Raw genomic sequence first — 15748 nt, forward strand, 5'->3', positions numbered from 1 at the left:
TTGTCACATTGCTGTTTGGGGGAGCTTGCTGTGTGCAAATTGGCTGCCATGTTTCCTCCATTACAACAGTGACTACACTTCAAAAAAGTACTTAATTGCCTGTAATTTCTTTCTTTTCTTCTTTCTTTCTTGACGCCATTTGACCCATCGTGTATGTGCTGGCTGTTTTGCAGGAGCAAACCCAAAACTAATCCCACTGCCCTGCCCCCTCCCTAAAGCCCTGTATCTGCCTTTGATAGAAATAGTTATCAATTTTTCCCTTCGAAGATGCAGTGGTCTCTGCTTCAGGCGTTCCCTGTGGTAAAGCATTCCATGTTCCAACCATTCTCTGTGCCACGACATTTCTCCAGACCTCTCTCCTCACTCACAGAGTGATAATTTTAAATTAACAACTCTCCAATCAGTGTAAATACCTTTTAGTCTATCGAAACCCTTCATAATTTTAAAAGCCTTTATTAATTCTGCTACTAACCTCTGCACAAATGGAAATACCTGTAGTTGCTAATTATAATTATAGATTTCCATCTCTGGCATCATCTTAGTTATATGTTCTCTGTGGCATTAACATATTTTCTTTAATGAGGCAGCAAAAACTTTAACTTTAGACCTTGAGCAAATTTATCATTACTTTTTAAATCAGTTATATCACATCTCTTGTTTTGGATGGTTCACAAACACACCTTTGTTAGTTTTATTCACTTTGGTATTTAATTTGATTGTTTTTATCTTTTCTCCAAACTTTCATTATTGTGTGCCTTTTTCAGCATAGTTTTAATTTGTCCTTTTGCTGTCTACTCTTCTTAGGACTGGTCAGAGAACCATAGTATCCTTTTTACAGATCTGTCCCTTCCCATGCTGCTTTTGGTTATTTTAAATTCTCCTTCATTTGCTGTCCCAGGTTTTTATTCAATTTCTCTTTTTTTCTGTACTAATTTCTTTCACATTTCTTCTCTTTCTCAAAACGGCAAGGTCACACAGAGGTGCAACTTGTAATGTCTGTAAGCTTATGTTTGTAGCGCCACACTGTGGATGTGGACATATTGTATACTGCAACTGCAGGGTTAATAATAAACAGAACCAGGCAGATTCCGGAGGCTTCCAAGAGAGCTGCCTGCCATGTTAGGAGCTGTGTGTACTGTGCTCTGTGAAGATATCACAATTGGCGAATGAGATGGGATTTTTCGGGCGATTTAAAACTTAAATTTTGTTGGTGAAGGATTCAGCCAGCCGACAGAGAGACTTTGGAAGTTTCTGTCTTTGGAAAAAGCTACAAAATCTGAGGTAAAATACAGCACACGGTCTGAATAGCTAGAGATTAAAATGGCAGGGGTAATTGGACATTTGGGGGAATATAGACACGACCGGGACCGTTTTAAAGCATATGTGGATTGGCTATTTCACTGCAAATAACATAATCGAAGTTCCAGACAATGCAGTCCAGAACCAGGCTGTGTTGGAACGTAAGAAAGCAATCTTCTTATTGGTGGTGGGTCCAGCATTATACGAAACCCTTATAAACTTGCTTGTGCCTGACGAGCCAAAGGACACAACGCTTAAAGAGATTTCACGAAGCTGGAGCAGCACTATAACCCCAAACCGTTAGAAATTGCTGAAAGCTATCGTTTTGGGATTCGGAATCAAAAGTCTGATGAAAGTATCGGTGATTACATCATAGCATTAAAAAAGCTATCGATGCACTGTAATTTTGGAAACTTTCAAAACAGAGTATTATGGGATCGTTTTGTTTGTGGGGTGAAAAATGATGCAATCAGAAGGAAGTTATTGACGACGGATGACTTGACTTTTGAGATTGCTTGTCAGATAGCGAGGTTGACGGGCATGGCCGAACAATATTCCCGAGAATTAAATAATAATTACGGTCATCAGTCAACCGAGGTAAATCACCTGCAAGTTCAAAGTAAAAGATGGTGGGGGCCCAAAGTCTCAGAAACTGGAAATTCTAACAGAGCGTCGAAGTCGTGCTATAGGTGCCTGGGACAACACATTGCTCAAAGTTGTCCATACGTGAAGGCAGAGTGTTATTTCTGCAGGAAGACTGGGCATCTTGCGAAGGCATGCCGACTGAAAGGTAAACCAGTTTTCAAAGCTATGAGTCCAGCGTTCAAAGCTATGAATAGAAATCCCAAGAGACTACACAGCATGGAAGAACAACAACAGGACGAGGAGATGTTGGAGTTACACGTCATCAGGAGCACGAGGTTAACAGACAGCGATTCGGAAAGCATCAAAATTCACATAGATGTTGTGGGATTCAAGATACCAATGGAAATTGACATGGGTGCATCCTGAGTGTAGTACCGGAGTCACTATATCGCGACAAATTGCGTGATTTTCAACTGGAGAAATCCAAGATAGAGCTGTGAGGCTACTCAGGAGAGAAAATTCCTGTGGTAGGTCGTATCACCGTACTGGTGAAATATAAAGATCAATTTCAGAACTTGCCTCGAATAGTAGTGAAGGGAGACAAGTCTGCCTTACTAGGAAGAAATTAGTTGAGCTCACTGAAGCTGGATTGGAGTAAGATTTTCTGTGTGGAAGCAAGATTTTCATCAATGGATGAGGTTATCAAGAAGTATCCGAAGGTGTTCTGCGAAACGGGCAGTCTGATCCAAGGCTTCAAGGCGAGTGTCAGGGTACAGAAGGACGCTAGATCGGTTTACTACAAGCCACGTTTCCGTACCATATGCACTCAAGCAGAAAGTTGAGCAAGAACTCAAAAGACGAGCGACTGAGAATATTATTTGTAAGATAGATCGATGTAATTGGGCTACACCCATTGTTGTTGTACCGAAGTCTGATGGTAAGGTAAGATTGTGTGGTGATTATAAAGTAACCATAAACCAGGTTCTAGAGGGTAATGTCCCCAGTACATTGCCGAATATAGAAGATTTGCTCACAACACTGACAGGTGGTCAGATCTTCTCAAAACTGGATCTTACGAATGCCTACTTACAGCTTGAACTAGATAAGGAGTCCAAATCATGTTTGACTATAAATACTCATCTAGGCGTATATCAATTTAATAGACTACCGTTTGGATTGTCTTCCACCCCTGCCATATTCCAAGGGGTGATGAACCAGATTTTGCAAGGTATTGAAGGGGTAGTATGTTATTTGGATGACATACTAATTTCAGCACCAAATAGGCAAATTCATAATAACATATTGAATGAAGTACTCAAACGGCTAGGGAAGCACAGAGTACGAGTGTCTGCTCGTAAGTGTGAGTTATTTAAAAAAACTCAGTGGAGTACTTAGGGTACAGAGTAGACAAAGATGGTTTACATCCAACCATGGAAAAATTGGATGCAATTAGAAATGTACCCACTGCCAGGAATGTCACTGAACTTCGTTCATTCTTGGGTCTTTTGAACTATTATGGGAAGTTCCTACCAAATTTGGCTACAGTATTACATCCACTGAATGAACTGTTGAAAAACAGGTCCATTGGAAGTGGTCAAAAGAATGCGATACAGCATTCAAGGAGTGTAAAAGCAAATTGGTAGAGAGCACCATGTTAGTTCACTATAACATATCTAAGGAGATTAAGCTAGCATGTGGTGCCTCTTCATATGGAGTTGGGGCAGTGATCTCCCATGTATCACGTAGTGGGGAGGAGAGACCAATTGCTTTTGTTTCACGCACTCTCAGTGCCAGTGAGAGTAATTATGCGCAAATTGAAAGAGAAGCGTTGGCATTAATTTTTGGGGACAAGAAGTTTCCTAAATACTTGTATGGTCGTAACTTTACCATCGTTACGGACCATAAGCCCCGAACAGCAATCCTCCTTCCAAAGTCCCCAGTTCCAACATTAGCTGCAGCCTGAATGCAGAGATGTGCTTTGATTTTGTCAGCATATATATATGATATTGAATACAGATGTTCAACTGATCACAGTAATGCTGATGCAATGTCTAGATTGCCTTCCCAATCACAAGTTACACCCGATAGGGAAGAAGTGTTTTATTTTTCATACATTGATGAACTGCCAGTCACAGCTGAAGAGATTGGTAGAGCAACCAATCGTGACCCAGTGATGTCAAAGGTGTATGATTATATTGCAAATGGATGGCCAAACCAGGTAACAGACACACATCCATTCTTCATTCGTAGCGATGAATTATCAGTTGATACAATCTTTATCATATAGGGTGCAAGAGTGGTTATACCAAATAAATTCAGGTCCAAATTATTAGGAGACCTCCATGACCAGCACCTGGGAATATGCTTAACTAAGGGTTTTGCATGCAGTTATTTATGGTGGCCAGGTCTTGATAAAGATATTGAGTATATCATGAATCAGTGTACGACATGTCAATCGGTGAGCAAGCAACCACCACCAGTACCATTACAGCCATGGAAATGGACTCCCAGGGTGTGGCAAAGGCTACATATTGATTTTGCTGAGTTAGAAGGACAACAATTGTTCATTGTGATTGATAGCCATTCGAAGTGGGTTGAGGTGTTTCCAATGTGGAAAATAACAACACGTAAAACATTGGACATTTTGCGAAAATTATTTTCTTCATTTGGCCTCCCTGAAGAAATTGTTTCGGATAATGGACCACAATTTCGTTCAGAAGAATTTGCACAATTCACAAGCAAAAGTGGTGTGAAACATACCAAGGTTCCACTATACCACCCTGCTTCGAATGGTGCAGCAGAGCGCACTGTACAAATTGTAAAACGTGCCCTCATAAAATAAATGTGAGATCCAAATCCAAGGAAACGACAGTTGTCATTGGATCACAAATTGGCTAATTTTTTGATTACATATCGAAATATCCCTCATACAACTAATGATAGAATACTAGCAGAGTTGTTTCTCAAATGACAGCCACGAACAGGATTCTCATTGTTAAAGCCAAATTTGGCACAGTCCGTAGAAGAGACACAATTAAGACAGAAAGAGAATCATGATAGAGATAGAGTAAAAGAGAGAAGTGTGAAATTAAACCAGAAGGTGAGAGTGAAGAACCATCACCATAAATGGTTAAAGTGGTTACTAGGAAGAGTGGTGAAGATATGTGGTCCTCGCACATATTTGGTAAAGATGTTTGATAATGGACAGGTTAGGTTTGTTCATATTTATCATATTTTACCTACAGACATAGAAGGAGTTGAAGGTGGGAATGATTCAATTATTTCTGACTCATCAGATAGTTTTGATACACCAGTAGCAAATCCTAAATTCAATGTACTGGAAACAAATCCAGGAGAGAATCAGAATGAAAGTCTGAGTCCCAGTCAGGAAAACAAAGAGCCTGAAGTTAGAGTGAGTTCAAATGAAAATCAAGGAAATTCCGTGGAGGAAAACGTTCCTCAGGATGAGCCTCGAATGAGTGTGAAATCGACACCAGGCTTGGAAGGTTCTGTTCGAGAGTGAAGGTATCCTCTTTGAAACAGAAAACAAGTGGTAAAGTTAAATTTGTAAATATGGAAAAAAAAAACATTTTTATATCCTGTGTTATGTATAAACATGAAAGTCATGTATGATGTTTGTTGTAATAACTTCTTCATTAAGAAGAGAGAAGTCTAATGTCTGGAAGCTTGTAATGTTTGTAGCTCCACACTGTGGATGTGGACGTATTGTGTACTGCAACTGCAGGGTTAATAATAAACAGAACCAGGCTTCCGAGAGAGCTGCCTGCCAGATTAGGAGCTGTGTGTGCTGTGCTCTGTGAAGATATCACATAACTAATCAAAGTTAGCCGCGGCCTTGATTACTTCAACATTATATTAATTTAAATTTTCTGTCTACAGCTACAAATTGTAAACCTAAAAGTCATCTGATGATGAAAATACTGTGAAGTAATTTAATTCCGACCAAATGTCGAATACATGCTCCAATGCAGTGAGTTCAAGTTCTTTCTCACACCCGGGGGTGGAATTTCTCCTGTCAGTAATTTGACTGAAGAAGTTAGTGTTAGTACAAAACAGGAAATGTACTTTTGTAGTCACTGTGATTTTTTTAGGAAAGTTAATGACAGGAGGAATTCTACCACCATCTCCCTGCCGCCCCCCCCCCCGCACCCCGCAGATATGTCTAAAATTGCGCTTCTTGACCTATTTCTAGTGCCCCTGTTATCTTCGTGTTTTCTTTCTGGTAATGCATGTTAATGTGTTAAACTATCTCCACTTACAACTGTTTTAACAGACTTTGCCTTTCTTAATTACTCCTTTTTAATGAAATCCCAAATCAACTGCAAAGAGCTATTGTATCCTAATGTGTTCTGCCCTTTTATACAGCGCTCTATTCCATGAGCTATTCTTTTTACATTGTTCATTAAGCTCCCACCCTGCTCATTTATACTATACTGCTTGTTATTGATATAATGTAAAAATAATCAACATATGAGAGTCAAACATTTCGGCCTCGAAATTCAATCGCATCTGAAGACTGGAGCACAAGAGCCGAGGGAACATAACAACATAGGAACAGGAATAAGCCATCTAGCCCCATTGAGCCTGTTCAGCCATTCAATGAGGTCATAGAATCATAAAGTAGAATCATAGAATAGTTACAGCACAGAAGGAGGCCATTCGGCCCATCGATCCTGTGCAAGCTCTCTGCAAGAACATTTCAGCTAGTCCCACTCCCCTGCCCTTTCCCCATAGCTCTACAATTTATTTTCCTTCAGGTACTTATCCAATTCCCTTCTGAATTCTACCTCCGCCACCCTTTCAGGTAGTGCATTCCTAACCACTCTCTGCATAAAAAAAAAAATTCCTCATGTCGTCTTTGGTTCTTCTTCCAATCTCCTTAAATCTGTGACCTCTGGTTCTCAATCCTTCCGCCAATGGCAACAGTTTCCGTCTATCTACTCTGTCTGGATCTCTCATAATTTTGAATACCTCTATCAAATCTCCTCTCAACCTTCTCTGCTCTAAGGAGAACAACCCCAGCTTCTCCAGTCTATCCAGGTAATTTAAGTCCCTCATCTCTGGAATCATTCTTGTAAATCTTTTCTGCACCCTCTCCAAGGCCTTCACATCCTTCCTAAAGTGCGGTGCCCAGAATTGGACACAATACTCCAGTTGAGACCGAAGCAGTGTTAGAAACATAGAAAATAGGTGCAGGAGTAGGCCATTCGGCCCTTCTAGCCTGCACCGCCATTCAATGAGTTCATGGCTGAACATGCAACTTCAGTACCCCATTCCTGCTTTCTCACCATACCCCTTGATTCCCCTAGTAGCAAGGACTTCATCTAACTCCTTTTTGAATATATTTAGTGAATTGGCCTCAACAACTTTCTGTGGTAGAGAATTCCGCAGGTTCACCACTCTCTGGGTGAAGAAATTCCTCCTCATCTCGGTCCTAAATGGCTTCCCCCTTATCCTTAGACTGTGTCCCCTGGTTCTGGACTTCCCCAACATTGGGAACATTCTTCCTGCATCTAACCTGTCTAACCCCGTCAGAATTTTAAACGTTTCTATGAGGTCCCCTCTCATTCTTCTGAACTCCAGTGAATACAAGCCCAGTTGATCCAGTCTTTCTTGATAGGTCAGTCCCGCCATCCCGGGAATCAGTCTGGTGAACCTTCGCTGCACTCCCTCAATAGCATGAATGTCCTTCCTCAGGTTAGGAGACCAAAACTGTACACAATACTCCAGGTGTGACCTCACCAAGGCCCTGTACAATTGTAGCAACACCTCCCTGCCCTTGTACTCAAATCCCCTCGCTATGAAGGCCAACATGTTTTGTAAAGGTTCATCATAACTTCCTTACTTTTGTACTCTATGAATTTATTTATGAATCCCAGGATCCCGTATACTTTTTTAACCGCTTTCCCAACCTGCCCTGTCACCTTCAATGATTTATGCACAACAACCCCAGGTCTCTCTGTTCATGCACCCCCTTTAGAAGTGAACCCTTCAGTTTATATTGCCTCCCCTCGTTCTTCCTTCCAAAATGCATCACTTCACACTTTTCTGCATTAAATTTAATCTGCCACGTATCCGTCCATTCCACCAGTCTGTCTATGTCCTCTCGAAGTCTATCACTATCCTCCTCACTGTTCACTATACTTCCAAGTTTTGTGCCAGCTGCAAATTTTGAAATTGTGCTCTGTACACACACATCCAAGTCATTAATATATATCAAGAAAAGCAGTGGGCCTAGTATTGACTCGGAGTCCGGGGAGTGAGAGTTCACGGGAGCAGCGGGACGTCGAGGAGGCTAGCGGCCTATAAAGGCCAGCTAGTGCAGCTGCAGCAGGGAGAGAAGGCAAAAAAGAAGTTGAAAGAAATCGAAAGGTGACGTCAGAGCCAAGGGGGTAAATGATTGGCTGTTAATTGGTGAGAAGTTTTTCTTTGTCTTTTCCTTTATCAGTAAGTAACCTTTAGCATTGTTGTTGCCAAATTAAGTTAATCTAAGGGTTAAGTCATGACAGGAGAGCTCGGACACGTGTTATGCTCCTCCTGTAATATGTGGGAAGTCAGGGACACTGCCAGTGTCCCTGACGACTATGTGTGCGGGAAGTGCATCCTCCTGCAACATCTGATAGACCGCATTGCGGCCCTGGAGCTGCGGATGGAGCATCCACGACACTGAGGAAGACGTGAATAGCATGTTTAGCGAGTTGATCTTACTGCAGGAAAAGGTTACACAGCCTGAAAGGGAATGGGTGACCAACAGGAAGAGCAGTGCAAGGAAGGTAGTGCAGGGGTCTGCAAAACAGATACACCGCTTTGGGTACTGTTGAGGGGGATGACTCATCAGGGGAGGGCAGCAGCAGCCAAGCTCAAGGCACCGTGGATGGCTCTGATACACAGGAGGGCAGGAAAAAGAGTGGGAGAGCTATAGTGATCGGGGGTTCGATTGTAAGGGGAATAGATAGGCATTTCTGCGGCCGCAACCGAGACTCCAGGACGGTATGTTGCCTCCCTGGTGCAAGGGTCAAGGATGTCTCAGAGTGGGTGCAGGACATTCTGAAAAGGGAGGGTGAACAGCCAGTTGCCGTGGTGCATATAGGTACCAACGATATAGGTAAAAAATGGGATGAGGTCCTACAAGACGAATTTAGGGAGATAGGAGCTAAATTAAAAAGTAGGACCTCAAAAGTAGTAATCTCAGGATGGTTACCAGTACCACGTGCTAGTCAGAGTAGGAATCACAGGATAGCTCAGATGAATACGTGGCTTGAGGAGTGGTGCAGAAGGGAGGGATTCAAAATCCTGGGACATTGGAACTGGTTCTGGGAGAGATGGGACCAGTACAAACCGAACGGTCTGCACCTGGGCAGGACCAGAATTTGCTAGTGCTGTTGTGGAGGAGTTAAACTAATATGGCAGGGGAATGGGAACCTATGCAGGGAGACAGAGGGAAATAAAATGGAGGCAGAAGCAAAAGATAGAAAGGAGAATAGTAAAAGTGGAGGGCAGAGAAACCCAAGGCAAAAAACAAAAAGGGCCACATTACAGCAAAATTCTAAAGGGGCAAAGTGTGTTAAAAAGACAAGCCTGAAGCCTCAATGCGAGGAGTATTCGGAATAAAGTGGACGAATTAACTGCGCAGATAACAGTTGATGGATATGATGTAATTTGCATCACGGAGACATGGCTCCAGGGTGACCAAGGCTGGGAACTCAACATCCAGGGGTATTCAACATTTAGGAAGGATAGACAGAAAAGGAAAGGAGGTGGGGTGGTGTTGCTGGTTAAAGAATAAATTAATGCAATAGTAAAGAGGGACATTAGCTTGGATGATGTGGAATCGGTATGGGTGGAGCTGCGGAATACCAAAGGGCAGAACCCACGAGTGGGAGTTGTGTACAGACCACCAAACAGTAGTAGTGAGGTTGGGGACAACATCAAACAAGAAATAAGGGATGTGTGCAATAAAGGTACAGCAGTTATCATGGGTGACTTTAATCTACATATTGATTGGGCTAACCAAACTGGTAGCAATGCGGTGGAGGAGGATTTCCTCGAGTGTATTAGGGATGCTTTTCTCGACCAATATGTCGAGGAACCAACTCGAGAGCTGGCAATCCTAGACTAGGTGATGTGTAATGAGAAGGGACTAATTGGCAATCTTGTTGTGCGAGGCCCCTTGGGGAAGAGTGACCATAATATGGTAGAATTCTTTATTAAGATGGAGAGTGACACAGTTAATTCAGAAACTAAGGTCCTGAACTTAAGGAAAGGTAACTTCGATATGGTATGAGATGTGAATTGGCTCGAATAAACTGGCAAATGATACTTAAAGGGTTGACGGTGGATAGGCAATGGCAAACATTTAAAGATCACATGGATGAACTTCAACAATTGTACATCCCTGTCTGGAGTAAAAATAAAACAGGGAAGGTGGCTCAACTGTGGCTAACAAGGGAAATTAAGGATAGTGTTAAATCCAAGGAAGAGGCATATAAATTGGCCAGAAAAAGCAGCAAACCTGAAGACTGGGAGAAATTTAGAATTCAGCAGAGGAGGACTAAGGGTTTAATTAAGAGGGGGAAAATAGAATACGAGAGGAAGCTTGCCAGGAACATAAAAACTGACTGCAAAAGCTTCTGTAGATATGTGAAGAGAAAAAGATTAGTGAAGTAAAAAATAGTTCCCTTGCAGTTGGTTTAAGGTGACTTTATAATGGGGAACAGAGAAATGGCAGACAAATTGAACAAATACTTTGGTTCTGCCTTCACGAAGGAAGACACAAATAACCACCTGGATGTGCTAGGGGACCAAGGGTCTAGTGAGAAGGAGGAACTGAAGGAAATCCTTATTAGGCGGGAAATTGTGTTAGGGAAATTGATAGGATTGAAGGCCGATAAATCCCCAGGGTCTGATCGTTTGCATTCCAGAGTACTTAAGGAAATAGCCTTAGAAATAGTGGATGCATTGGTGATTATTTTCCAACTGTCTATCGACTCTGGATGAGTTCCTATGGACTGGAGGGTAGCTAATGTAACACCACTTTTTAAAAAAGGAGGGAGAGAGAAAACGGGTAATTATAGACTGGTTAGCCTGACATCAGTAGTGGGGAAAATGTTGGAATCAATCATTAAGGATGAAATAGCAGCACATTTGAAAGGCAGTGACAAGATCAGTCCAAGTCAGCATGGATTTATGAAAAGGAAAGCATGCTTGACAAATCTTATGGAACTTTTTGAGGATGTAACTAGTAGAGTGGATAAGAGAGAAACAGTGGTTGTGGTGTATTTGGACTTTCAAAAGGCTTTTGACAAGGTCCCACACAAGAGATTGGTGTGCAATATCAAAGCACGTCGTATTGGGGGTAATGTACATACGTGGATAGAGAACTAGTTGGCAGAGAGGAAGCAAAGAATCAGGATAAACGGGTCCTTTTCAGAATGACAGGCAGTGACTAGTGGGGTGCCGCAGGGCTCATTGCTGGGACCCCAGCTCTTTACAATATACATTAATGATTTAGATGAAGGAATTGAGTGTCATATCTCCAAGTCTGCAGATGACACTAAACTGGGTGATGGTGTGAGCTGTAAGGAGGACGCTAAGAGGCTGCAGGGTGACTTGGACAGGTTAGGTGAGTGGGCAAATGCATGGCAAATGCAGTATAATGTGGATAAATGTGAGATTATCCACTTTGAGGGCAAAAACACGAAGGAAGAATATTATTTGAATGGCGGCAGATTAGCAAAAAGGGAGGTGCAACGAGACCTGGGTGTCATGGTTCATCAGTCATTGAAAGTTGGCATGCAGGTACAGCAGGCAGTGAAGAAGGCAATTGGTATGTTGGCCTTCATAGCTAGGGTATTTGAGTATAGGAGCAGCGAAGTCTTACTGCAGTTGTACAGGGCCTTGATGAGACCTCACGTGGAATATTATGTTCAGTTTTGGTCTCCTAATCTGAGAAAGGACGTACTTGCTATTGAGGGAGTGCAGCGAAGGTTCACCAGACTGATTCCAGGGATGGCTGGACTGACATATGAGGAGAGACTGGATCAACTGGGGCCTTTATACACTGGAGTTTAGAAGGATGAGAGGGGATCTCAGAAATGTATAAGATTCTGATGGGACTGGACAGGTTAGATGCGGGAAGAATGTTCCCGATGCTGGTGATGTCCAGAACCAGGGGACACAGTCTTAGGATAAGGGTTAGGCCATTTAGGACTGAGATGAGGAGGAACTTCTTCTCTTAGAGAGTTGTTAACCTGTGGAATTCCCTGCTGCAGAGAGTTGTTGTAGCCAGTTCATTGGATATATTCAAAAGGTAGTTAGATATGGCCCTTATGGCTAAATGGATCAAGGGGTATGGAGAGAAAAAACAGGAAAGGGGTACTGAGGGAATGATCAGCCATGATCTTATTGAATGGTGGTGCAGGCTCGAAGGGCCGAATGGCCTACTCCTGCACCTACTTTCTATGTTTCAATGCTTCTATGACCTCTGGGGAACACCATTTTATACCTTCCTTCAGTCCAAAAAAACAACCATTCACCACTACTCGATGGGCTGGACTTTCTACTCGGTGGCCATCGGCCCCAAAAATGGGCCTTGTTCCAGCAATGTAGGACAGCTCAGCCTTGCTGATCGCTGGTACATGGCCCGTTTTTTTGGGGCGATTTTCCACTCTGCCTTAGGCTGGCGATGTAGACTGGGCAATCTGATTTTTCACCGATGTTGTGTTCGCCCACCGAACGAGGAAGTCAAAAGCTTCCCTAACAACGGCCTTCTGTGCATGTGTGAGATTTATTTTTCGGCTGACTGGTTTTACTGTGTTTTGGAGGGTCAGGGATCATCACCCATGCTCAGAAGTTACAGGGTGGAGGAGAAAGAGGGAGAGAGAGAGAAGCAACTGTAAACCACTGAAGGAAGCAGAGAAATGTCTGAAGTGCATAAATCTCAAGTAGCGGCGTTGGAGGGAGAGAGGAAAAGGGCAAAGCCCTTTAACGACAAGGCTAACGAGGCGCTTGTGAATGAGGTGATTGCGCGCTGGGGGGTCTTAACTCGGGGTGCACATGGCAAACCCCCATCGCGTGCATATCGTAAAATCTGGTCCGAGATTGCTGCCGTGGTGACCTCGGCACCTCATGAGGCAAGGGGCTCGGACCAATGCCATAAACGCTGGAATAGCCTGGTGGCTGCAGCAAGAGTAAGTAGTATTTTATTTTACTTATGGAAATTGTGAGTATAACATTGAATCTCCTGGATGGAATTGTAGTTTATGTTTCATACATGTATTACATAAACTCCATGTTAAGATCCCGACAGGGCTCTGAGTTCTGGGACTACTTAGAGAGAGCTTTACTCTGTAAATAACCCCATGCTGTAGCTGTCCGTAAAGTGTTTGATGGAACAGTGTCGAGTGGGTGTCAATCTGTATTGGACCTGTGTTGTAACTGTCCTGGGAGTGTTTGATGGGATTGAAGTCTCTCTGGCTGCTGCATCATAGAGAGATGTATATGTTTCAAGCTGTATCATGTAACGTTTTAACTGTTGTGACTTCTAGTCAATTAGCTTATGCGATGCTTTTTTCTCGTTTGCAGAAAAAGATATCGAACAACAGGGCAGAGCAGAGGCGTACTGGGGAGGGCAGAGGGGCTCTGCTCAGTTGACTCCACTGACGGACCTGGAAGAGCTTGCGGCCGCGCTCGTAGGGTCGGAAACTCGTGCGGCCACCACACGCGGTCTGGCAGAGCCCAGCGATGCATCTCGTGCGTAATGTATCAATCAGTATTAAAGAGTAATGTACTCTGATGTTCTGTAAATATAATGCAATACGGAATATACGAATTATGTCATGTCATGTCATGCATGTAGCCTTTGTGCATAAGAAGCAGTCGCTGCAGCTTTCTGGTGTAGTGAAATGTATTGATATGTAAAGTTTCTCGTTAATGTACACCGTTATGCTCCAAACTCTTTAATAATCTCTAATTTGCTTGTAAGGTCACCCTGAAACCATGGTTCAACCAGCACCTTCACCTACATGAGACGTTGAAGAGGAGGAGGAGGAGGAGGAGGATCAGCAGCAGCAGATGCCTACTGAGCCTGATGAGGAGGAGGACGACACCAAAGTGCATCATTTTGCGCACGCCGACCCCACGGAGGTCAGGTCAGCGAAGTTAGCAATCGCCTCCGGATGATCATTGGAGGACTTGATGTCCCTCTGCGCGGAGACGGTCGCGATCTTCTCCAAGGGTTCACACAGTTCACACAAGATTTCTCACAGGTGTCTGCCTTGCTACCCGAGCTATTGGAGGTAGCACAGCAGACCCTGGAAGGGGTACGCGAACAGACCACTGCAACAAATGTCCTTCGGCATGCGTTGCTGGCTGGACACGGCACTGCACCCCAAGGTGTCGTGTTACGTCCTGGTGACACCTCGAACACTCAAGTGAGTACGGAGGATACAGTTCCTCTGGACTCGGAAGATGAGCCACCACCATCGTCTTCCACTCCAACGCCACCACCACGGCAGGAAGTCTTAGCGTTGCCTGCTGCAGGCCAGCGACGTCTCCGGTCTGCGGGAACCAAAACGGGCGGGAGGGCCTAGGATGCGGGGGGGGGGGGGGAAAGGATCTGGAGGGAGACATGGCCACAGGTAGGGAGGGGGGCGGTGGGGGCTTTCATGTTTAAAAAGTTTTTCATGTTTAAAATGTTAAAATGTTAATATTCATATATAGTTGTGGGGGGGCGGGGTGGGGGGCCGGGGTGGTGTTGGTGGGTGGGTGGGGGTTGTTGAATAAAAATCGTTTTTTCACAATTAAAAGTTTTATGAATCTAACGATTGTTGTGCATTGTCTTACAATAACAATAATATAACTTTAGCTCAGTTAAGCACTAATGAAAATGTTGTACTACAATGGACATGCAAGGCCAGTACAGGCGAGACTAAAACGAAACTCAATGTAACTCAACGCAAATGCAACTTTTGTTTAACCATAACAGTAAATGTAAATTTCACTGTCCCCAATGCAAGTTCATGCAAAGCATTCATTTATGAGCTGCTGATGCAACAGCTTTGCAGCCACGTAACTCCCACGGGATAATGCTCTTCTGGGTCTTCTGCGGGGAGGGGGCCGTGGGACCATGGCTTCATCGACAGGCTGATTGTCCTCCCCGAGGTCCTCACCAGCCTCCTCCTCCGCCTCTTCCTCTTGCTCCTCTTGCTCCTCACTGGCTCTTCCGTCTCCCCATCTTCTGGCATTAGTTGTCCTCTCCTTATAGCTAGGTTATGCAGCACGCAACACACCACAATAAACTCAGTGACCTGGTCAGGATGGTACTGTAGGCTGCCACCAGAATAGTCCAGGCATCTGAAGCGTTGCTTTAGGACTCCAATTGTCTTTTTGACGATGTTGCGTGTCGCTATGTGGCTTTCATTGTAATGTTTCTCTGCTTCAGTGACGGGATTACGCAGTGGGGTTATCAGCCAACTGGCAAGGCCATATCCCTTATCCCCCAGCATCCAACCGTGATCTTCTGGCTGATTGAGAAACAGGTCAGGGATAGCACTCTCAGGTAGGGTGTGCGCATCATGGATGCTGCCAGGAAATGTAGCATTTACTGTCATGATTATTTGATTGTGGTCGACAACAAGCTGCACATTTAGGGAGCGGAATCCCTTTCTGTTACGAAACACCTCCATGTTCTTTAAGGAGGCTTTCAAGGCAATGTGTATGTAGTCTATTGCTCCCTGTACCTTGGGGAAGTCTGCTATTCTCGAGAAACCCAAAGCCCTCCTGGTTTGTGCCTCCCTGGACATAGGGAAGCTTATAAAGTCCATCCTGCCAGCTTATAAAGGGC

The 15748-nt window shown here is 43.8% G+C and overlaps 1 long non-coding RNA gene across 1 annotated transcript in view; it reads left to right on the forward strand.

Moving 5' to 3' along the window:
* The window catches only part of LOC139275997 (uncharacterized), a 44767-nt gene extending 30282 nt beyond the window's left edge, over positions 1 to 14485 (forward strand). Inside the window, exons 2-3 of the long non-coding RNA XR_011595801.1 lie at positions 13489 to 13656; positions 13889 to 14485. This is a non-coding gene — a long non-coding RNA (uncharacterized lncRNA). The remainder of the gene's footprint in view (positions 1 to 13488; positions 13657 to 13888) is intronic.
* The last annotated feature ends 1263 nt before the right edge of the window (positions 14486 to 15748 follow it).

The sequence above is a fragment of the Pristiophorus japonicus genome, chromosome 1 (genome assembly GCF_044704955.1).
Source record: "Pristiophorus japonicus isolate sPriJap1 chromosome 1, sPriJap1.hap1, whole genome shotgun sequence".
NCBI classification, from domain to species: Eukaryota; Metazoa; Chordata; class Chondrichthyes; family Pristiophoridae; genus Pristiophorus; species Pristiophorus japonicus.